The sequence below is a fragment of the Gracilinanus agilis genome, chromosome 5 (assembly GCF_016433145.1).
Source record: "Gracilinanus agilis isolate LMUSP501 chromosome 5, AgileGrace, whole genome shotgun sequence".
NCBI lineage: Eukaryota > Metazoa > Chordata > Mammalia > Didelphimorphia > Didelphidae > Gracilinanus > Gracilinanus agilis.
This window is the reverse complement of record NC_058134.1, coordinates 208,194,148-208,220,058: the sequence shown is the minus strand read 5'-3', so window position 1 is coordinate 208,220,058 and position 25,911 is coordinate 208,194,148. Positions and strand designations below refer to the sequence as shown.

General features: G+C 38.0%; 1 protein-coding gene across 1 annotated transcript in view; it reads right to left on the bottom strand.

Moving 5' to 3' along the window:
• The window catches only part of CACNA1C (calcium voltage-gated channel subunit alpha1 C), a 1,013,247-nt gene that overhangs the window by 309,471 nt on the left and 677,865 nt on the right, over nucleotides 1–25,911 (bottom strand). The gene's annotated exons all lie outside the window — the stretch shown is intronic.

Here is a 25,911-nt window from a genome sequence, read left to right as displayed (position 1 = left end):
CTCAGTTGGTGGCATGGCATAGGGTAACAGAAAAAGAATATATTAATTAATAATAAAAAATAATAAATGATAAAAAATATAAATGAATAATATTAATGAAATATCCATTGTTAATTAATAAAATAATAAATTAATTAGTAAGCTCTTTCAATGCAGAGACAATTTCATTTTTGTTTCCATAGCCCCAGTTCCTGGCACATAGTAGGTGATTAATGAATGTGCCTTGATTGGTTATGAGTGAAACATTTGGTTTCACAGTTTCTAGCCTACAGAATTCCTGAAGAACTCATAACTCAACTTCTAGGTACTCTCTCAAGAGTTAGATGTGGCAGAGTGGGAGTGATCTGTGTCATACCACCATTGTCAAGTAATTTGTATAATCAGTAAAGTCTGTGAGATCATTCAGGGTCTCTGGATGTGGGAAATCTATGGTAGGCAGTGTGAGAGTGCACCAGAGGGATTTGTTAAATGTACCGCTTCTGTCATAAGCACATGATTACCTCAGTAGGCAAGGCAAGGCAATCTGCACCTATCTTTGTACTGGCCATGTACCTAAGGGATGTACTCCCAGGTCTCCTCCTTGCAGCAGCTGTAAAAGCTATTAAAAATAGAATTATGGAAGTGACTCTGACAGCCAAGATCCATGATGGCAACTTCATAGATATGAGATGCTGTATGTCAATTTTTTCTCAACCATTTGACTTCCATCCTTCTTCTCAGAGGTCAGAAATCATCTCACGATGAGTCCTGGTTGGATTTTCTCTTGTATCCTGAAATTTGCTAGTTGTGAAGGGGGAGTGGGAATACTGCTTGCTCTTCAGTGCCACTTCCGTACTCTCCCTTGACCACTGTCACTAAGTAATGGCTCCTCCTTTAAGGGTCAAGCTATCCAAATGTATCACTTAACAAACTATAACTTATTATTTGCTGTCTTGGGGAAGGGGAGCGATGGGAGAGAACATGGATTGTAAAATGTCAGAAAACAATGATCAAAAATTGTACTGACATGCAATCTGGAAAAAAATAAAAAACAAAAAACAAATGTATCACTTAATCCAGATCCAGGTGGTTGTTATTTACCTACTCCCAAAACACTCTTTCCTTCCTCAATGAGCTTAAGGCCTGACTCAGTCTTTCTCTCTTCTCATCTTCAGCTCTCATACTAGAGAATTTCAACATACATATTGATACCCCTTCAAAGATCTTTATTTCTCAGTTCCTCAAGCTGCTAAATTCCCATAACCTACTCCTCCCTCTCAGCTATGCCATAGAGATAGCCACAATCTTGACTTTGCTATCTTTCTTAGCCTATTAGCCCCAGCTATATTCTCCTATAATCTCCATCTTTACCCCTTGGTGAACCAACTCAATTCTATACTACTCTCCACCCTCAATTCTTTTGCCCCATCTCCTATCATAGCTTATGTCTTGCCAAGCCCCAGTCATGTATTATTTCTCCTACCTGCTTTGTTCACATGCTGCTGAAAAGAGCTAGAGAAATCACAAAACTATTGATTTGGTTCTCTACAAACTGATGTTTTCTCATTTCAGTTTGGTCCCCATGGTAGCTAGGCAATCATTCTACTCCTAAATAGATTTACTCTCCTACCCTTCACCAAATATTTCAACCCTCTTCTCTGTCTCAGCTGAAAATTTCACCTCATTCACTGATAAAAATTGAGACCCATTAGTCAAGAGCACCCATTCTCCCTTCATCCTCATTTCATATCATTCAGACATCTTTTTCTACTATTTCCTCCTTCGCTCCAAGTGCAGATGAAATGATCCTTCTCCCTTCTCCTTCCAAAGCTGACTCCACTATATACATTGATCTCATCTGCTCCTGTCTTATCTAGCAAATTGCACTTACTATATTATTTCTCTTACCTTCTATCTCTCTCTATACTGGCTCCATCTCTATTGCCTACAAACCTGCCCACATTTCCTCTTTAAAAAAATTCTCTCTTGTCTATAACATTCTTGCTAGCTATCATTTTAAAACTATCCTCTTCTTCTTAGCTAAATGTTTTCAAAAATTCATCTACAATTAGTGTCTCTGCTTACTTTTCTATCATAAATTTCAAACTCTATGTAATCTGGCTTTTTACCTAGGGAGTCAGCTAAAACTGTTCTCTCTGGAGTTATTATTGGTCTCTTAATTAGCAAATCTCAACCTTAAACTTCCTTGATCTTTGCAGCATTTGACACTTGATCACCATAGCCTTCTGAATATTGTCTCTCTATAGTTTTCCATGAGACTGCTTTCTCCTTCTTTTGTTGATTCTTTACTCAGGTCACCCCCAAGGCTCTGTCCTGGATCTGCTTTGTCAACCTAGACTGTCTCCTTTGATGATCATAAGTTCCCATGAATTCACTTGTACTTTCTTATTAATTATCTTATCTATTATTATATCTAATAGCTTGTTTAATAATCTTATTAAAATTAATAAATATCTGTTGACTGATTAATGAACCATTCTTTTTCTGAGGTCCGTTTTTTCAACCTCTTTGCCACTTTTGACTAATGTGACTACTCTCTTCTTCCTTAGCCTCTGAAACAGTGTATTAACCTGATTCTCCTTCTGTTCTTCTGGTTGCATTTTGGCTGTCTCCCTGTCTATCTCCCCCTGCCCTCTAAGTGACATTCCTGAAAGCTCAGTCCTTGTTTTTCATTCTTCTCTCTTTAGACTTTCTTTTAAAGAACTCATTTACACACACAGCTTTGGCTATCACCTCTAAGGGGATGTCTTACATACTGCTCATATAGCATTCATGACTTTCTTCATTTCCAGCCTTGTATCTCTAGCTGTGCAGAGGGCATTTCCATTCATATATAGTATCTGACATATAAAATTAGAGGGTTGGACTGGATTATCTTTATAATACCGTTCAGTTATTTCTATGACCCTATGCACTATCATGACCACAACTCAAAAATCCTAAAAGTAAACTCAGCATCATTGTTCTTTTTCTCCCATCCCAAATGGCTTTTTCTATTGAATTCTCCTTCATGATCAATTTTACCAGTGATCCAGGCTTTAAATATGGGGGTCACTTATGATGAATTTCTATATCATCTCCTTTCCCCAACCCCCTTATTCAATCAATCACTAAGCCCTGTCAGTCCACAGAATCAATTCATTATGTTTTTGCATCACTGCATAATTTTAGTTTTTTGCAACAACCTACCAATTGTTCTTTCTTTCTCCCTTCTCTTCCATTTCTAATCCATGCTGGATATCTTGTCAGATTAACTTTTTTCCTTTTTTCTTTTTTTTTAGATTTAAATATTTAATTTTTTTAGAAAAAAATTTCCATGGTTACATGATTCCTGTTTTTATTTCCCCCTTCAGCCCCCTCCATTTACCCCTCCCCCATATAGCAATGCAATGACCCAGGACAATTCTGAGGGATTTATGGAAAAGAACGCTACCCACATTCAGAGGAAGGACTGTAGGAGCGGAAAAAGAAGAAAAACAACCACTTGAACACATGGGTTGATGCAGACATGGTTGGGAATGTAGACACTAAATGACCACACCAATGCAACTATCAATAATATGTAAATAAGTCTTGCCTGATCACACATGTTAAAACCAGTGGAAATGAGCATCAGATAAACCTTTTAAAAATATTCCTTTGTATCACTTTTTATCCTCAATGGCTCCCCACTGTTACAGGAAAAACTCCAAATTTATGACTTTATAGTAAAAGATCTCTCTAAACTGGCCTCCATCTTCCTTTTCAGTCAAATTCCCTAACATGGAATTTCTCCTCTAGTCAGGCTGATCTACTTATTGTTCCTCATACTCATCTTCATTTTTCTAACTGGCTCACATTTATTTTCAATCCAATCCAGTCCAATCCAATTCAGTAAACAATAAGCAATTCCTATGTGCTAAGGATACAGAGGAAAAAATGGTCCCTTCCCTCTAATGCCTTACATTCTATTAGACTAGTTTGTGACTTCAGCTCTTGTGTGCAGTGCCTTTTGTAACCCCCTTCTTGTCTAGATGAATCTTTTCTACTCTTCATGGCCCACATCAAATCCTATTGTAATTAATTTCATGAAACCTTCCCTGACCATCCCCACTCACAATGATCAATCTTTCCTTCCTCTGAAAACCTCCTGCACTACTTTGATACTTATCTTTTATTGTCTCATGTTTGATTTAACCCTTCTTTGGTTTTCTAACTAGATTTAAGCTCTTCCAGGGCAAGTATTATATTTTATTCTTTCTTTTTAAAATTTTCTACCATTTCTAGAACAGTATGCAAAATGTAGTTTCAAAAATATTTATTGAATTAATGGATGAATCAAATAAACCTGCTTAAAAATGAAGGCAAAGAGCTAGAGGACATGGTATTATTCTACTGACCTCAGAGAATGAGTATATTTGCTTTGAAAAATACAATAGAGAGATCTGGTAAAAGTGGGTGTAGGAAGAGGAATCCATGCTGCTTTCAAGTTCAGAGGTCCCTGACATATTCTTGCAGGATCAGATTTCTCCCATAGAGGGGAAACAACTTGCTGGGATGACCAGCCTATCTTTTTTATTGTTGTTGTTCATATAGTTCCCTGATATCTTTTACTACAAGCCTTTGAAGTTCCTTATTTGTTATATATTCCAGGCATCTTGTAATTCATCATGGAACTCTCCATTGCCTTCTTTATGATATCCATTTTTCGTTCTTCAGAGACTGTGGTTTCCCATGACTTGCAATCAAATAACATTGGTAGAAAAATGCATCTATATTTCTGAAATAAGTTTGGGGCCATTAAAGGAGCTCTGTAGTTTCTTGAAGGCAGTCCAGCTTTCCTCCTCCCATTTAGTTCTAAGAGGAACATCTTGCCTATTTATATGACTGTTCTAGATATATGTAGTGCTGGAAAAGCTTTATAGGTTTTTCATCCAGTTGTGTTTCATAATGAGAAGTACATATTCTTCATTCACTTGGTTTTTCCTATGTGGATGATGGTAAATTTGATATATACCATGATTCTTTTGAGTGGTCATGGACCTCATTCAGGATTCATTGCAGTGTTTCCAGGCTTGATATGACAATGGCAACTACAAAAAGGAGTGTCTGGAGGACTTCACCATCCATAGAAGATTCTTCTTTAACTTGGTCCATTAGACTTCTATCACAATGGAAAAACTCTTTGGTGAATGTATGTCTTTCTGTTTTTATGTCTCATCTGATATTGACCTCACCTCACTAGATCATAAGGTCATCTCTGATAAGTCTTTCAAAGAATCCTGAATAATTTTGATGGCTCAATTTTAGGCAATTTGTGGAAAATAGCCTTTAAAGGTAGTATTTTGCAAGAACAAATTTATTAAAAAATTCACAAACACTAAGCACCCTGGGACCTTATATCCTCTTTCAGTCAATTATGTGATGGTAAAGATTATTTTTATATGTTCTTATGAAAACACATTTATTCATTAGCAAGCTTCATTAATTTTTAATTTAATCTTTCCACATTAATAAATTCTTACATCCCACAGGTGGAATGATGAACAGTGAGGGAAGCTTACTGTTGTAGTTAAGAAATGGTGGTTACTGTTACCTAATAAATTAAAACCTTTAAGGGTAATTAAAATCTTAACCTTCATTTTGAATTACATTTTTTTAACATTAGCAACATAGAGAGTGTAGAGGAGATCTGGAAAAAGGTGTGCAGGAGATTCTGATGTGAAAAACCAACTAAAATAGATTGTAGATACCCTTGTAATAATACAAAAACACTGGTAAAATATACACATAAACACACAATTAAGGCACCTAGATCGCCTGGTGGATAGAGCGCTGGGCCCAGAGTCAGATAGACTTGAGTTCAAATCCAGATTCAGATACTAGCTGTGTGACCTTAGCAAGGGACTTAACCACTGCTTGTCTTAATCCACTGGAGAAGGAAATGGCAAATCACTCCAGTAGCTTTGCCCAAAAAAACCCTCATAGACAGTATGGTCCATGGGGTCACAAAGAGTCAGATATGGCTGAACAACAACAACTATATAATTGGACTTGTAAGTTCATCAGTGTAAAGAGCTCCCATCAGGCACTTGTTCTACCAGTGAACATCTACCTGCAACTTCTCAACAATTTATAGTTTGAGAAATTTGCCTAAGAGGACTGAAAAGTTGTGACTTTCCAATGACCTGGATTTTCCTATAATAGGCTATTTATTTAAATGTTTGCTGAATTGAGAATTGTAATATGTACAAGAGGAAAAGTAAAAAGCTTTAGGAATAGTATTCATAAGTCTTGGTAGAAATTAAAAACTATGAATGGACTATGATTCTAGATGGGGATAGTATGCTAAAAAACAGAGACATCACCTTGTTGACAAAGGTCCACAGATTCAAAACTATGTTTTTTTTTCTCCCAGCAGTAATGTATACTTGTAAGCATTGGAATAGGGAAACTGAGCTTTTGGAATGAGGAAACATGAGAAATCATGTCACATATTTTCAGCAAATAGAGAGACATCTTGCATTGTGTTTTTTTTTGGCTGCTAATCAGATATCTTCCTTCAAAAATTGGAGAAATCAATCAAGAGAAATTCCATTCTGGATTTGATTTTAAGTAAGAGGGAGGAGCTGGTTGCAGGACTGAGAATGATGGGACTCCTGGGAAACTTAATATTTTTTTCCTGCTTTTTGGGATAGAACAGGGGAAATTTGACATACATTGTGGATTTTGAGAAAGCAAATTTCAGAAGGATCAGAAGAAAAATAAGTAGTATTCCATGGATTAAAATGCTACTGAGCATGCCAACTTAGGAGAGATAAGAGAAGAAATGCTCAAGAATGAAATCCTAAAGACATAAAGTTATAGTGAGTTAAAAAATATGATCTGTTGGAAGATCCAATGTGGATACAAAGGAACCTAGCAAACCAACTTATATTTTAAAAAGAAATATAAAGACGGTGAAACAAAGCCAAGGGAAAGAGGATATATGGGCATGTTGCAGTTCTACACAAATAGTGTTCCAGGGATACTAAATCTTAAAATTGGCTGATGTTGGCAAGGGAAGCTAAGGACAGCATAAAGGTATTTGTTGTTGTTTTTTAGTTATGTTGTTAGAAAAAAGAAGATGAAGAAGGAATGGGACCTTTGCCTGGTATTTAAACAAGATGATACCTGACGACAGAAAGAAGGAAGAGCTGCATAATGACTTTTTTTGCTTCTATTCTTTCAGCTAATGAGATTGACCTTTGCATTGGAATATCTAATACTGAATAACAGAGTCAAGATCCAAGAGATTTTTGATAATCTAGAACATTAGGTTCAATCTAATCTGATGAATTAGAGCAGCTAGGTGGCACAGCAAATACCTTGCTGGACATAGAGTAAGGGTGACCTGAGTTCAAATCCAACTTCAGACATTTCCTAGCCTTGTGTAATCCTGAACAAGTCATTTTACCACATTTGTTTCAGTTTCCTCATCTGCAAAATGAGCAGGAGAAGGAAATGGAAAACCACTTCAGTATCTTGACCAAGAAAACTCCAAAAAGGGGTCATGAAGAGTTGGCCATGACTGAAAATGACTAAATAACAAAATGATGAAATTCAAGAGGATCAAGGTAAATTCTTATACTGGGGGAGAGAAAATCAGCTTCACAAATACCAGATAGGGGAGACATGATTAGATAATAGTTGTTTGGACCAAGATCTGAGAGGTGAAGGTTAGTGTACTATAATAGAGCTCACTATGAGTCTGCAGTATGATGTGGAAGTTAAAAAAACCTTATTAAAAAGTTATAGAAGAATAACTTGGAAATGTTCATCTCTAGAGAATGAACTGAGAAGCCGAAACACAAAAGACATTAGCTATATATTTTGTCAGATGACACCTTCTATGGAATAGAGAGGGGAAGGAGAAGCTGAATAAAAAGAAATAAATAATATAAATTTAAAAAAAAACAAATAAAAAGAAATGTATAGATTCCAGGAATTGGAAGGTAATATTTTTCCTATATTCTGTCTTGGTCAGATTTCATTCATTTCTGGTTTTTAAAGTTTTAGTAGAACACTGATAAGCTGTGTTGTGTCCCAAGGATGAATTTACTAGAAAGGTGAGGAACCTTGAGTCTGTATCATGTGAGGATTAACTTAAAGAAGTAAGGAGATTTATTAGGAGAAGAGAAAAATCTGGTGAGAAGTTGGGGAGGGGAGTGAAGTATCATTTTTGTGTCTAAGAATTTGAAAGCCTGGCTCATGGAGGGGATTCAGATTTGTTCTATTTGACCCCAGAAGGCAGAACCAATAATAAGAGGTGGACATTGAAAAGGGGAACATTAAACTTGTTGGGAAAAACCTTCCAACAATTAGTACTGTCTAACAGTGGAATAGATTGCCTCAGGAGGTGGTAGGTTCCCTGTCCTTTAAGGTCTTTAGGCAGGGTCAGATGACCATTCTTCAGGTCCAGGTAGGTCTCCTTCTCTTGTCTGTGTTGGACCAGATGGTTGCTAAGATTCCTTCCAACTCCTAAGTGCTGTGATTCAATGATCCTCTTGCTTATCAGGTGGAGCCTTTCTCCCTCTCCCTCATTTATCTACAGTCACTCCCAGCTCTGTGGGTAGCCCCAGTGTGATATCACCATCGGGCTGACTGTGTTTCTTCATTGATGCCAGTGAGTCACTTTTGCACCAGACGCCTGCTGTGCCTCCTAAGTTTTTCAAACAAAATGTTCTGATGATGTGAATTATCACAGATCTTATTTTCCTATTCTAGCTTTAAAACTGACCCATCAGTACATGCCTGGGGTAGTTTTCAAATTTTCTTGGATGGAAATGTCTCATAACATCATCCACTGATTTTTATTAGGCAACTATGGACTTAGTGGAAAGATGCTGAGGATTTAGAAGTTGTTGTTCAGTCATGTCCAACTCTACATGACCCCATGGACAAGCCATGGAGTTTTCTTGGCAAGGATACTGGAGTATTTTGCTATTTCCTTTTTCAGTGTGTCCCCATTTTAGAGATGAGAAACTGAGGCAAATAAGAATTAAATGACTTGCCTGTGTTACACAGCTAGTAAGTGTCTGAAGTTTGAGTTGAACTTAAATCTTCCTGACTTGAGGTCCAGTGCTCTAACCACTGTGCGACCTAGCTATTGAGGAATCAGAAGACTTGGGTCCAAGTCCCAGCTTTGCCCTTATAATTTGCTGTGTGACCTTGGGTATACCATTCTCCCCCTCACCAGGCCTCATTTTCCTTATCTATAAAATTAATGGACTGGAATAGATAGGAGCTCAGATTTCTAGAGCATCTTAAGGTTTACAAAGCACTAAATCTGGAGCTGGTAAGCCTGGTTTCAAGTTCCAGTTCAGCTACTTATTTATCTTTGTGATTTTGGTCAAGATGTATAACCCTCATAGTTCTCAGTTTCTTCATCTATAAATGTTAGGGTTTGATGAGAAGACCTTTAAGATCTCTTCTAGCTTTAAATCTTAATACAAGATGTTTTCCTCATAGCAGCCTCTGAGAAAAGTGGCACAAATATTTTCATCCTCATTTTACAGATAAGAAAACTGAGGACCAGAGAGGTTAAGTGATTTGCCTAGATCTGGAATTTTAGCCAAAGTATTCTGTTCATTGTCCTTTTCACAATCCATAGAATCTTCCATCTGGCAGAGGATCTGTAAGGTCTCTTCCTTATGGATACATTTTTTCCCCATGATTCTAAGATGAAAGGGAAAGCTCCTTGACAGGATAATAATAAGTCACTTGCACAAAAACTAATAAGTACATAAGCTAATATGTAACATTAGAAACATTATCAGAGTAAGGGAAAATCCTCCAAGTACATCCTAAACAATGGATCACACTCTTATCTTTTCCATTTTCTTTTAATTCAATTGTTGCAAGAATGTGAAAAGGAACCTGCCCTACCTTTTCCCTCTTTAAGACCTCATCATGCTGTGGGGTTGGTCCTGGATTCTAAATATGTATGCCAGAGGGGCATAGTCTACCAAGGGGAATAGTCTACCAAGCTGAAGACTAAGTGTGGGCTCAGTGATGATTATGAATCTGTAGTATGAGCCTTGCTAAGTTCAGAGAAGCTTAATTAACAGAAGATTAATTACCAGGTTATCTCTCTCTCTTTTTTTTTTTGGGCAGGAGGAAAGGGGAACAACTACTCATGAAGATTATCTACTAAGGAATGTAGCTGTTGCATTCATTACTCTAATTAAATTATGGATCCTTTAAAATTTGTCTTGAAATAAGAGGGGGAAAAGATAACTCACTGCTAAGTAGAAATTAGAAAAACAAGATTGTATTTGCCAACCTATGGTTCCTACTAGACAAGATTTCTTGACTTCTTAGATGCTTAGCTGAGGATAAATAGTAATGTTCATGTATACTTGAAGGACATGGCTATGTATTTTCTTATAATATGGATTGCTTGGCATAATCTTACTTGTACTTTCTCACATTAAAAGATAGTCAAGCTAAAAAATATTTCCAAAGCTCCTGTTACTTGCCAGGTACTCTACTAAGTGCTGGGGATATAAAACCCTTGAGAAGTTTACAATCTAATGAGAGAAGACAACTGCCACATGAAAACAAGATATATGTAGGATAAATTGAAGATAACCTAAGCAACAGTGTGGCAAATTAGAAAGAACAATGGCTAGGAACCAGGAAACCTGGGTTCTATTCCTAGCTCTTCCAGTGATTCTTTATATAATACTAGCCAAATCATGTCAACTCTCTGAGCCTTTGTCCTTATGTGGAGAATTAGAATGTAATTAGTCTTTTCCTTATTTGTAGAATTAGAGTATAATGTTGCAACTGGAGTAGTACTAGAGGATCTCTCATTAGAGTCTGCAAATGACAGGCCAGTGAGCTTGACTGATTTCTGACAAAATTTGAAAACGTATTATTAAAGCAATGGTTAATGAGAATCTAGAAAAGAAAGTAATATCACAAAGAGTCAGTAGGGTTACATCAAAAACTGGTCTGACTAGTTTAATCTCATTTGGTTTTTTAACAGAATTGCCAAAATTACAGATGATTAGCAGAATTCTATACATATAATTTAGCTAGTTTTTAACAAAGCATTTGACCCAATTCCTCAGGTCCTTCTTATGGACAACATGGAGAGATATGAACCAGATGATAGCACCATTAGGTAGATGTGAAACTGAATGAATGTTTGGACCCAGAGAGTGGTCATTAATTGTTTGAAATCACCTTATAAGGAGGGCTCTACTGGAGTGCCCCAGTATCTCTGCTCAGCCCTCTGCTATTTGTATCAATGACATAGAAAGAGGAACAAGGGAAATGCTAATTATATAGGCAGATGACACAGAACTGGGAGCTAACATACTAGAGAAAACCAAATCAAAATCCAAAAAGATAACATGTTGGATGAAATTGAAAAGATGAAGCTTAGAGGGGAGCAAAGTAGCTCAGTAGACTGAGAGCCAGGCCAGGAGGTCCTGGATTCAAATCTAACTTCAGACACTTCCAGATGCATGACCCTGGACAATTCACTTAATTCCCATTGCCTAGCCTTTACCACTCTTCTGCCTTGAAACCAGTATACTCTTTTGTTTCTAAGATGAAAGGCAAGAGCTTAGAAAAAAAAGAAAAGATGAAGCTTAGCAGAGGGTAGATATAAAGTCATATATTGGTAATAAATATTTCTAATGCCTTCTAGAAATTGATTGAGGAGGGGGTGAAAGAGTGGAAAAATCAGCTAAGTTGCAGGAAATGTAGGAAATATATGCATGTGTACACTCCCCAACATCTTCGAGATTTTGCTTCTCTTTGCCCTTTGAGAAACTTCCAATCTACTATTCCACGTTTTTCTTTCCCTATGGTTGGAAGCAGAGAGACTTCAGAGACAAGGAGCCCATCATGATAGTTAGCTGCCTCCTATTTGTATCTCCCAACACCACTTTTGAGTTTCTGTGGCTGCAGCCTGAATGGGACACTATGACAAATGAGCTTGAATGGTCTCAGAGAACTATGGTGCTTCTAAGAAGGATCTAAGGCAGACATAGGACCAAAGTGTTGAGGAAGTGAAATGCACTGGCAAGCTAGAGGGTTCTGGGAGATGGATCCCAAAACCTGGGGTTCCTCCTTTTCACCCCATGCCCTTGATTGTAGAACTGATCTCAATAAGTTTCATACATTCAACATCTTCCTCTAATGTTTTCCCACATTTCCTGGACAGGGAAGGGGTTTAGGAAGATAGAGGAAGCATCTTCTTTATATGTGTTAACTTTACTATGTGCTAATTTTTTTCTTTATAATTACTTGATTCTTTTAATAAAGCATCTGGTCATTAAAAAAATCAATTGTCTAAGTCTTAGGAAGTTGTTTGTTCGAGGATGGGAGATTTCCTAAAAATGAGACTGAGTTTCGAGGGTAGCAATGAGAGCTTTCTGATTTACTAAATCTTTAAAGCATATTCTATATTAAACCTCTAGGTCTGTATTGAATCCAGGGTCATTGTCCAGGTGCCATGAGCTATGTGCATTATTAGTGATTGGAGGAACAAGTACTCTGGGAGTTTGTGGGTTGAACACCCTGTTGGCAATGAGCAGGGGAATTGTTGTGACTCTTAGGAAAATCACAAAAGTATACATTTCAGGGATGGTTCCTTTTGTTCTTCCAACACCAACAATTTTGCATGTATCCATAACCAGTCCTCATGGTTGGGTTCAAGAAACTTACAGAAATGAAACACCAGGCTAATGCCCCCTCCCATCCTGTAAGAAAGGAGCTCCTGGAGGCCTAGGATTGGCCTAAAAGAAACCCAAATGACGTTTCTCTTAAAATGCGAGTCTCAATTTCCTGGTTAAGATGGCGGCTGAGTAAAAAGCAGCTGCCTAACCTCTCCTAACCGAAACATATAGGACTCCTCAAGAAGACATAAAAAGAAATCCAGATGAATGAACGGACTCCACAACAGGGTGCAACGTTGAAGGTATGTGGGATTGGGGCATTTCCATGCTATAAAGGGGTGAAACAGCTCTCACTAAAACGGAAGCTGAGCAACCCCCTCCTCCATCCCACACCACCTACAGTGCCAAAGCCAGTGCACAAGAGCTAGAGCAAGCTTGGGGCACCCATTAAGTTCTTGGCAGCTACCTGGGATCACCAGGGCCTGCTCCTGAGAGCAGCAAGTCTTAAGACTCCAAGAGGCTAAAGAATGCTCGGACTCTGAAAACAGACCCTGAGCACAGGCGCAAGCATAGGCTCTTGTGTCCACAGATCCTGAGCCCAGGAGTGGACCTTGAGTGAGGACCCAGTGCAGAGGGGTGCACGACTGTGGAAACAGCACCCTGAAACTGTTAAAGGAACCTCAGACAGAGGAACAAACAAGGGGGCCACCAGGAGGCTTGACCCTGAGAACAACTAGATCTGAGACTTCAGGAGCCTAGAGAGTGCAAACAGACTCTGGGTGTGAGGATAAACCTGAGAGGGTTCAGGGCTAACAATGGCAAGCCAGAAAAAAGAACCCCAAAAGAGAAAGATCATCAAGAAGAAATCTGTAACACTGGACAACTTTTACACAGAGAAAGTCCAGACAGCAGAGCAAACAGCAGAGGAGAACAAACAAGTAATCACATCCAAACCTTCCCAAAATAATGAAAACTGGTCACAAGCTATTGAAGAGCTCAAATCTGAGATGATGAGAAAGATGGAAGAGATCTGGCAAGAAAATAACAATTTAAAAGGCAGAATATCACAATTGAAAAGTGAAGCAAGTCAACTGAAGACCAGAAACGACCAGATTGAAAAGGAAAACCAAAAGATTATAACCAAAAAACAGTCCCTAAAGGCTAGAATTGAGCAATTAGAAGCTAATGATCTCTCAAGACAGCAAGAACAAATAAAACAAAGTCAAAAGACTGCTAAAATAGAAGGAAACATGAAATATCTCAATGAGAAAGTGACAGATGAAGAAAACAGGTCTAGAAGAGATAATCTGAGAATCATTTGTCTTCCTGAAAAGGCAGAAATTAATAGAAATTTGGACTCCATACTTAAAGAAATTATTCAGCAAAATTGCCCTGAAGTTCTACAAGAGGGCAATATAGACATTGAAAGGATCCATTGAAAGGATCACCCTCTACACTAAACCCTGAAAAGACAACCCCCAGGAATATAATAGCCAAATTCAAGAGCTTCTAAGTAAAAGAAAAAATCTTACAAGAAGCCAGAAAGAGACAATTCAGATATCAAGGAGCACCAATCAGGATCACACAGGATCTGGCATCCTCCACACTAAAAGACCACAAGGATTGGAATATGATATTCAGAAAGGCAAGAGAACTGAGTCTACAACCACGGATCACTTAACCATCAAACTAACTATATACTTCCAGGGGAAAGTTTGGGCATTCAACAAGATAGAAGATTTCCAAGTATTTGCACAGAAAAGACCAGGACTAAATGGAAAGTTTGATATCCAACCACAAAAATCAAGAGAAACATAAAAAGGTAAATAAGAAACAGAGGGGAAAGAAAGAAAACTCGTATTTTTTAAATTTGCCTCTTTAAGGGCTTCAATAAGATCTAATTATTTGTATTCCCATGTGGAGAAATGTTATGTGTATAATTCTCTGTAGTGAACTTTATTCACTATTATAGTATTCACTATTATAGTAATCAGAAGAATTATACATAGGGAGAGGTTGGAATACTAAGTCTAAGATGATATGGGGGTCGGAAAGAGAGAGGTGAATAGTAGAGGGCACCAAGAGAAATTTGAATGAATGAGAAAAATAGGATAATCTATCACACAGAAAGAGGGCACGGGAAGGGGAAGGGATGAATACTATTATAAGAAGGAGAGGAAGAGAGCATTAAGAGGTAATATTTAAACCTTACTCTCAGTGTAATTAACCCTGAGAGGGAAGAGTAGCTAAATCCATTGGGATATCGAATTCTATCTTACCCTACTGAGAAAGTCAGAAGGGATAAACCAAGGGGGGAGTGGGGTGGGGAGTTCATAAAGAAAGGGGAAAAGAGGGGGGAGGGATTTCATTAGGCCTTAAAAATAAAAAGGGGGGAATAATAAGGAAGAGGATAGAAAGGGAAGTTAATCAAGGGAGGGGACAAGGGTTACTGGCTTAAAGCAAACCACTCCTGGGGTTTTTATTTTTTACTGAATTAGGAAAAACTATAACAAAGTTCATTTGGAATAACAAAAGATCAAGAATATCAAGGGAAATAATGAAAAAAATGTGAAGGAAGGGGGTCTAGCAGTACCAGATATTAAACTGTACTATAAAGAAGTGGTCATCAAAATGGTATGGTATTGGCTAAGAGACAGAAGGGGGGATCAGTGGAATAGACTTGGGGTAAGTGACATCAGCAAGACAGTGTATGATAAACCCAAAGAGCCTAGCTTTTGGGACAAGAATGCACTATTTGACAAAAACAGTTGGGAAATTTGGAAAACAATATGGGAGAGATTAGGTTTAGATCAACATCTCACACCCAACACCAAGATAAATTCAGAATGGGTGAATGACTTGAATATAAAGAGGGAAACTATAAATAAGTTAAGTGAACACAGAATAGTTTACTTGTCAGATCTCTGGGAAAGGAAAGCTTTTAAAACCAAGCAAGAGTTAGAGAAAATTACAAAATGTAAATTAAATGGTTTTGACTATTTTAAACTAAAAAGCTTTTGTACAAACAAAAACAATGTAGTCAAAATCAAAAGGGAAACAACAAATTGGGAAAAAATCTTTATAACAAAAAACCCTGACAAGGGTCTAATTACTCAAATATACAAGGAGTTAAATCAATTGTATAAAAAATCAAGCCATTCCCCAAGACAAGAGACATGAATAGGCAATTTTCAGATAAAGAAATCAAAAGTATCAATAAGCACATGAGAAAATGTTCTAAATCTGTAATAATTAGAGAAATGCAAATCAAAACAACTCTGAGGTATCACCTCACACCTAGCAGATTGGCTAAAATGAAAGAAGGGGAGAATAATGAATGCTGGAGGGGATGTGGCAAAACTGGGATATTAATGCATTGCTGGTGGAGTTGTGAACTGATCCAACCATTCTGGCTGGCAATTTGGAACTATGCTCAAAGGGCTAAAAAGAAAGTCTGCCCTTTGATCCAGCCATACCATTGTTGGGTTTGTACCCCAAAGAGATCATAGATAAACAGACTTGTACAAAAATATTTATAGCTGTGCTTTTTGTGGTGGCAAAAAACTGGAAAAGGAGGGTATGTCCTTCAATTGGGGAATGGCAGAACAAATCGTAGTATATGTTGGTGATGGAATACTACTGTGCTCAAAGGAATAATAAACTGGAGGAATTCCATGTGAACTGGAATGACTTCCAAGCATTGATGCAGAGTGAAAGGAGCAGAGCCAGAAGAACATTGTACACAGAGACCAATACACTGTGGTAAAATAGAATGTAATGGACTTCTGTACTAGCAGCAATGCAATGACCCAGGACAATTCTGAGGGCTTTATGGAAAGGATGCTACCCACATTCAGAGGAAGAACTGCAGGAGTGGAAACAGAAGAAAAGTAGCTGCTTGAACACATGGGTTGAGGCAGATATGATTGGGGATTTTGATTTGAAACTACCACACCAATGCAATGATCAACAATGTGGAAATAGGTCTTGATCAATGACACACATTAAAACTAGAGGAAATGCGCATTGGCCATGGGTGGAGGGAGGGTGAGGGGTGAAGGGGAAAGTAGGAGCATGAATCATGTAACCATGTTAACTTTACTAAAGAATGAATATTAATAAATGTTTTAAAAAAAGAAATGAAACACCAGAAATAAAAGCTGTGTAAGATGTGGTTAGACAAGGTTAGAAATCAGTTCATCTGAAAAATGTCCAAGGGCTTTAATGAGTTGCAATTTCAGCATGAATTTACCGAGTAATATGGCAGCCAAAAATGTAATCCTAGGCTAAATAACAAGGAATAGAGTGTCCTTCTGCTTTGCTCTTTTCATCTTCCACCAGGAATTCAGTTATGGATAATGCATTTTAGAAGAACATGGATAAGGTGGAGAAAATCAAAAGAACAGCCAGGAGGGTTAAAAGCCACAAGCTCATGCCATAACAGTTAAAGAAACTAGGGATGTTGAGCCCAGAGAAGTAGTTAAGAAGTCCTGGAATATTTGAAGGGCACCTGGAAAATAGGTTGGACCCCTTCTTGCTTGGCTCCAGAAGGCAGAACTAGGAATAATCAGTGGTAATTTGGAAGAGGTAAACTTAGGCTTATGAAGAAAAACTTCCTGATCATTATATCTATCCAAAAGTGGAATGGTTGTGAGTCCATTCAGGAGATGGTAAGACCTCTTCAAGGAAGATCTTCAAAGGCTGAATGTCAACTTGTCAAATGTGTTGCAGAAGAGAATTGTGTCTAGGTGTGGGTTGGACTAGATGGTCTTTTAGTTCACTCTCAATACTGAAATTCTGTGATTCTACAAATTAGATCACTTACAAGATTCTAAAGAGTTCTCCTAGTGCAAAAGAGTGTTTTTTCTCCTAATGTCTTGAAGAAAGATCCTTCCACATCTTTCTCTTGACTCTCCCCCTAACGTCCATAACTCATGACAATTTGTAATTTTTTTGGTCCTGATATTCACATCTTTAATGTACATAATGCCTTAAATCTGGGCTCACAGTTTCCTTTTCTTTAATCCCTTCCAAGTGTGGGGGTGGGGACTGTTGGCTGTAGAATGGCTCCTTGGCACTCAGGATGGATGAGTGAGCAAGGTAAGGAAGGGATGAGGACTAAGGCATGTTCCTCATTTCTTGGGACACTGAGCAAGTCCCTTAAATCTCTTTGTCCCTTCATTTCCTTCTCTCTTCATTTCTCTTCTAACATTTATATGTCACAAGTCATTTCAAGGGCTCTTCATTATTACCTTTTTCAATACTCCAGTGAACTACTGTGTCCCATTAGTAGGGCTGCACTCTGGCCCTCCTAATACAGATCATGGCCCTTTCATGCTATAGTAGATAGCATTTTGTGAATTGCTGCAGTCAAAAATATTCATCACTTAGTGGTAAAGTCTTTGTTGAGGATTTTTCTGTACTTAAAGAGGCCACCATTCCCTAAAAGATAAGCACGAATTCCAGGGCTGGGACCCTGCTTAAAGTGGCTCTTTTCAGCTGGTAGGATTTGTCTTAGCTGGGCTTCATCAGCACAGCCTTTGAGGACGCCAGGGCCACTGTCACACCATGATAAGACACTGGAATTAAAACACAGGAGTAGAGGTCTTGGAATGGGAGAAGGGAAAGGAATAAGAGTTTACACAGTGCCCTACTATGCTCCAGGCATGATGCTAAGTTCTTTACAAATGTTATCTGATTAGATCTTCATAATCTGCCCCTACAAGTTAGGTATTATTATTATTCCTATTTTACAGTTGAGGAAACTGAAAAAAAAAACCAGAAGTTAAATGACTTGTCTAGGATCACACAGCTATTAAGTATCTGAGACTATATTTGAACCCAAGACTTTTGGACTCCTGGCTTAGCATTCTATCCACTATATCACCAAACATAGGAACATTGATTGAGAGCTGAAGGGGCCTTTAGAGGTTGCCTAGATCAACCAAAACATTTTATAGATGAGGAAACTGAGGCCCAGTTAAGTGACTTTCTCAAGACCAAACAAGCAGTACGTGGCAGAATCTGGATTTGAACCCAAGCCCTCTGACTCTTGATCAAATATTCTTTTCACTGTGCCAGACTATGAAAGCTCATTTCTCTTTTTCCTAGTATTTTATACTTAAATGCAATTATTTCAGTTTTGGATTGAGCACCATTAATAAGCTAGGAATACAATTAATTATAGAAGCTCTTTCAAGGGAAGGAACATCTCTTCTCCTACTAGAGCAATACAAGTAGAAGTCCAGCAAATAACAATGAAAAGACCTTTTCTTCATAACTGTGTGATTTAGAAAGGGCGATTATTATCATCGCCATCTTACATATTAGGAAACTAAAGCTCAAAAACATTAAATAACTTTTTCATGGCACACAGCCAGTACCTATTGGAGCTAGAATTTGAAACTGTGTTGCCCAGCTCCAAGTCCAATGACCTCCATTATATTTGATGATTGATCAGGATACTAGCCTCTGATTACTACTTGGGGATAGATGATATGAATGATCATGGGTTAATTCGTTAGTGACAATTTTTGGACTAGAATTTGTGCTTTTTTGTTTCCCAGGTAATCTTTCTATAGTGCCACATGGCTTCTCAAATGCACTAAGTAGGAGGGATGTGGAATGTAGATTCCACATGTGGAAGGGATCATAGAACTCATCTGGTTCAATCTTTCATTTTAAAGTTAGAAAAACAGATCTAGGATCCCAAGGTTACTTGTTTGCAGTTTCATAGAAAGTAGAGGCAGATAGGAGGCACAGTGGATAGAGTGCCAGACCTGGAGTCAGATAGATTCTTCTTCCTGAGTTCAAATCTGGCCTCAGACTTACCAGCTGTGTTATCCTGGGCAAGTCATTTAACCCTGTTTGCCTCAATTTCCTCATCTGTAAAATGAGCTGGAGAAGGAAATGGCAAGCCACTCCATTATCTTTGCCAAGAAAACCTCAAATGGGGTCATGAATGGTTGTACATGACTAAAAAAACAGCTAAACAACAAACAATAACAGGTGAGGAATTAAAATCAGATCTTCTCACCCCAAATTGAGCTCTTTCCTCTAAACTTTTAATGCTGAGTTTTCCTGATCCAGGATTCTTGTCACTCTATAATACATGTCTCCTGGCTAACTATTTCACTTATCTTGGAAAAACAGAAAACAAAACAAAACAGAACTCTCTGTCCCTTCTAGCTCTAAATTTATGGAATTATGAAACATTTTCCCCAAACCAGCATAGCAAATTATTTAGAGCAAGAAAAAAGATCACAGGATTTGAAGGTCAAATCCTGGGTCAGCTATGTGACCTTGGATGAGCGGCTTCACCTTTCAAGGGTTTGGTTTCCTCATAATTAGAAAGAAAGTCCTGGAATGGAGGATCTCTAAGGTCCCTTCCAGTCTTCAATCCTAATATCCAAAATCCCAGTGTTCAAAGTAAGGGTCTATATTATTGACCTCTCCTGTCCCTTGCTGGCTGAAGTCTTCTTGGCCCCCTTCTACGTACGTCCCTAGATAATCTCTAACAGGAAGTTTCATCCTCTATAGCAGAGATAAAGAATTCTGCCTCCCCACTGCAACCCCCTTCAGCTGGCTTCTCCCTCATCATCAACAGACTCTCAAGTTCTAGGATCACTTGTTCATGACTTGGGGAACAGCTTGCTCAACAGCTTGTTCAGATGCTGTGAGTAAACGCTTAGTCTCAATTTTTCTGTCTGCAAATTATTAATGTACTGGTCTCGCTGAGTGCCAGTGAGGCTTAATCAGTGAAATCCCTTGCCCTGAAGCCTGAGAGCCCCTAGAAGTAATAAGTATATTTTAGGGTTTTAGTTCCCCACTTCCATAGACCACACCACCTACTTTTTGTTCTCAAATCAGAAAGGACAGTTTTCATCAACAGGGGAATGTGTGCGTACTTGAGTAAATAGGTAGAGTTCCCTGTGTGATTAGGTCAATTTTTAGTCATTATTGTGTTTAAGGCTGTGATGCTTTGGGCACTGGGTAAGACTGATTTTTCTTTGATAATCCCATGCTGTTGCTGGTACTTGAGAAGCTCTATCAGAATTGAGCTCCGCTGAACTTTGCCTATTTGCTTAAGTGAGCCACCTTCGCTATATACTTCATGCTCTATTCTGTTGGGATTTATGAAGCTATTATCTAAAGGGCCTCGTGTGGTGCTGGTTCAAGAATCAGGTTTGGAGATGGAAGATCTGAGTTAGAATACTTTCCTGGGTGACCTTGGGAAGATGCTAGTACCTAGTACACAGGGGAAGGAGAGGGTCAAATGAGAAAAAGATGCAAAATGCTGTGTAAGCCTTAATATATATATATGACATATGTATATAAATATATATTTTTATATTTACTTTTATATAAAGATTATATTTTATATAAATGTAAATTTAACATAAATAATAGTGAATAATAAAATAAACTAAATAATTATTTTTATAGATTTATATGTAACTGACAGTTATCATTATTCCTTGATGGTCCAGTACAAAAAGCACTGGATTCAGAGGTAAAGGGATTGGGTTACAATTCTAGTTCTGCTACATTATTTTCAGTTGTGTCTGACTCTCTGTGACCCATTTAGGGTTTTCTTGGCAAAGATATTGATGTGGTTTGCCATTTCCTTCTCCAGCTCATTTGAAAGATGAGGAAACTGAGGCAAACAGGGTTAAGTGACTTGCCCATGGTCACATAGCTAGTAAGTTTCTGAGGCTGGATTTGAATTCAGATCTCACTCACTCCAAGCCCAGGGCACTACCCACTGTGCCATCTAGCTGCCCACCCCCCCTGCTACTTGCTATCCAATCCTAATTATGACTTCAATAAGTTTCTTATTTTCTTTCTTATTTTCTTTATTTCCCTGGTCCTCAATTTTGTTGACTGTAAAATGAGGAGGTTGAATTCGATGGCCCTCCCAATTCTAAATTTGCTATCCAATGAAATATAACTCCCACTGACATATCACTTTAAGACTTACAAAATGCTTTCTCCACAACCACCCTGTAAGGTAGGTAGTACATGTATTATTATCTTCTATTTACAATAAGGAAACAGGTGCAGAGATGGTAAGCTGGTCCCACAGCTACTAAACATCAGAGCTGGCATTTGCACCCAGATCTTCTAGCTCCAAGTTTAGTACTCTTTCCATTACATCATGGAGCTATACTCCCTGTTAATCCAATTTCACTTGTGGGGACACTGAGGAAAAGAGGGCAGTGGTAGAGTCAAAGCTAGAATTGACTAAACTTGACTTCTGCCCATCCAGCCCTCAAGAGTAGTAGATTCTAGCCTGATGTTTTATCAGGATGCCATCTGCCATAGGAATGACTATCTATGACCAAGAGGGAAGACAGCAGCTTCCTGGTTTGAGGTAAGAAAGGGACCAGATAGAGGCAGAATATTTACCCAACATGGAAGAGGAAGGAATCGCTGTGACTTGAGAAAGGATGAGCATGGATTCTGGAGCTATCTCAAGCATGTAAGTTATTTGAGGAGGGGATGAACTTACTCTAAACACAGCCAGCCAAGGTATCCGAACACTGAGAATGGGATATAGCCTCAGACTGTCATGGCAAAAACCACTCCAAGAAAAGTCAATCAGTGGGCATCAGTGGATCACTTTCTTGTCACTTTTCTCGAAGGAAAAACATTTTGTTGGGAACTGTAAAGCTCTTCAAAACTCCTAGTTTGGGAGAATCTGGTTTCCTTGTAATGAACACAACCTCGTGGAATTTCAGGCTGACGGAAAGCTCTAGTGAGCTCTGGAAAATACCATCACATGCCACTAACTTTTGGTCTGTTCAGGCTCATAGTGGGGATGATTGTTATCTCTAAAGAAACCCCTTTCGAGGCAGCATACTAGTAACAGGAAGAGTCCAGGAATAGATGTCGAGAGCCAATTACAACTCTTCTTTCTGTCATCTCTTTCTTGAGAGTAGAGGAGTTATGATCCTTTTCCTATTCATTCACTGATCTGATGAAGACACATCATCCTGCTTTCCACACCTCTCTCCTCATTTGTGTAGTCTCACTTTCTACAACCAGGGCTCACAAAATGACCTCTGAGGGGCTTGTAGGATTCATTTCATGGTACTTCAAGTCTTCTTATCTTCTACCTTTACTTCTATTTCTGCTTCCATAACTTCATCTCATTTTGTGTTCCCGTGTCTTCTGATGATCTCTTCTTATTGGTTATTAAAAAAACCATGTCACTATCTTAAAAATAGGAATAGTCTATTTTATTACTTATTATTCTATTTATTATTTATCTTTTCCTTGTTCATTCTCTTTATTTACTTGTCTTGTATTTTTGTTGTTTGGGATATTTGCTAGTTGGATATTCTGTTAATATCTGGGGGAGGGGGAGAGGATGTGAAGAAGGGTAAGGAATAGCATATGCCTTCCCTGATCAAATGATCATTTTTGTTGTTGTTGATGATTAGGCTCAAGTTTGTAGGATAAGTCATTTAGGAATGTATCTTAAGGTTTGTTTTTTGGAATATACTATTCATTTTACTTTTGCGGATTTTACTGGGTGCAGAAAAGTTTTGTGTTTATTTGTGTTTCTTTTCCTTTAGATTTGAAGATCTTTTTTCCTGTGCTTGAAGAATTTGTTGTTTGCTATTAGAACTATGCTGTGTGTCTCAGCATTTAAAAAGTTTTTATTAGTGCTTGGTTTTCTATATTAAAAAATTCTGGGAAGTTTTCTTGCACCATTTCTTCCATGTTCCAGTTTTTTTTTAACATGTTCTTCTGGGAGACCTATGATCCTTAAACTATTCCTGTGAGACTATCTTTGAGATCAGAGGTTTACAGAGAAATCACATTCTTAACTGATGCTTTTTTCCTTCTCTTCTGACAGAATTTCTTTAACTTCAATATTTTTGTATACCAAATTTGTTATTCTCTCTTTCTTTCTTTAGAGACTTGGGTCCCCCTCCCCTCAATAGATTCTGAGGCGGGACTGGTCCCAGAGAAGTTTTAGTTCCCTTCCCTTCAGACTGTTGTAAATCATCACCTGAACCTGGTTTGTGGGATCATTGCCTGTTTCCTGTGGACTCTACTTCTAACTCTGTATCCTTTGCAACAGATAATTAATGTCTAAGCTGCGATGATTTTATTGTTGATCTTTATGCTTAATCAGACTTGTACAGTGCAAAATGGGATGATCAATTGTCCAATAAAATTATTTTCCTTATGGTTTTTAAGCATACAGTGAAATCAACTTGGCCAGCATTCCCTTCCTTTAGTAAAATTATTATTTTTATTTAAAATTTGTTTTTTTTGTTATATTAACATGCCCACGTAACACCTTTCCTTCCCTCTCTTCATTAGAGAAGGCATCAGTTGACAAAAATACATATGTATATATAAATTCTATTTATTTCTATTTATTAGTTCTTCCTCTGGAGATGCAAAGTAGTCTGGCAGAAACCAGTATAGACCAATATCCTACATCATTTATCAAGATAAGATCAAAATGGATATGTGACCTAAGCATAAAGGGAGATATCATAAGCAAATGAGAAGAAAAGAGAACATATTACCTATCAGATTTGTGGTTAGGAGAAGAATTTCTAAATAGACAAGAGATAGGAAGCATTGTGAGATGCAAAATGGATAATTCTGATCACAAATCAAAAATTTTTTACTAATAAAAGTAATTTAGTCAAGATTAGGAGGAAAACATTTAAGTTGGAGATAATTTTTATAGACAGTTTCTCAGATGTAGGTCTTATATCTAAACCATATAGATAACTTTTGTCAAATTTATGAGAATATGAGTCATTCCCCAATTGGTAAATGTTCAAAATACATGAACAGACATTTTTGGATGAAGAAATCAAAGCTATATATAACCATATAAAAATGCTCTAAACTAGAGAAATGCAAATCAAAACAACTCAGATATCATCTCACACCTATTTGATTGGCTAAAATGATAAAAAGGCAAAATGACATATGTGGAAGTGGTTTTAGATATGAGGTTTTTTATTTATTTAAGCTCTTACCTTCTGTCTTGAAATTAATACTATGTATTGGTCCCAAGTGAGAAGAGTGGTAAAAGCTAGGTAATGGGGGTTAAGTGACTTGCCCAGGGTCACACAGTTGGGAAGTGTCTGAGGCCATATTTGAACCCAGGACTTCCCATCTCTAGGTCTGGCTGTCAACCCACTGAGCCACCTAGCTGCCTCCAGGTATGAAATTTTAGGTGGGGCTTGAAGAAAGCCAGAAAAGCTAGGAGGCAGAGAAGGGGAATGGGAATATTCCAGGCATGGAGAAGCAATGAAAATACCTGCAGATGAAAGATGAAATGTTTTGTTCAAAGAAGAGAAGTAGACCATTGTCAATGGAATGAAGAATGAAGAAAGGTATAAGAATAATGGAAAGGTAGGGCATGGGGCTGGGTTCTGAAGACTTTGGATGTGAAACAGAGGATTTGATATTTAATCTCAGAAGTGCTAGGGAGCTACTGGAGTTTGAGTATGAGAGTGACACGATCAGACCTGAGAGTTAGGAAATCACTTTGGTGGCTGAATGGAGGATGAATCAGAATAGGTTGAAAAGGTGAAATCAATAGACCTTGGAAATCAACTGGATATGGGAGATGAGAGACAGTGAGTGGGGAGTCAAGGGTGACACCTAGGATTTGAGTATCTGCCCTCAGACACTTCCTACTGTGTGACTCTGGACAAGTCACTTAACCCACATTGCCTAGCCCTTACCACCCTTCTGCCTTAGAACTGATAAATAGTATTGATTTGATTCTAAGGCAGAAGGTAAGGATTTAAAAAAAATCCTTCACAGGGATCCATCTAAGGGGCCAAGAATCTTATTTATTTATTAAGCGCTTATCTCTTGTCTTAGAAATGATACTAAAGTATTGGTTCCTTGGCAAAAGAGCAGTAAATGCTAGGCAATTGGGGATAAATGACTTGCTCAGGGTCACAAAGCTAATAAGTGTATGAAGCCATAGTTGAGCCCAGAACTTCCCACCTCCAGGCTCCATTGAGTCACCTAGCTGCCCCTAGAGAGCCTTATTTTTGATTTATTTATATTGCATGGATACCAATGGTGTACCAATGGCTTTCTATCAGTTATCCCTCTCTCTCTCCATGGCTCTCCCATTTTGTGTTCCTCTCTCTCTGTGTCTCGATCCTTCTCTCTCTCTCTCTCTCTCTCTCTGTGTCTCTCTCTCTCTCTCTCTGTCTTTCTCTCTCTCTCTCTTTCTCTTTCTCTCTCTCTCTCTCTCTCT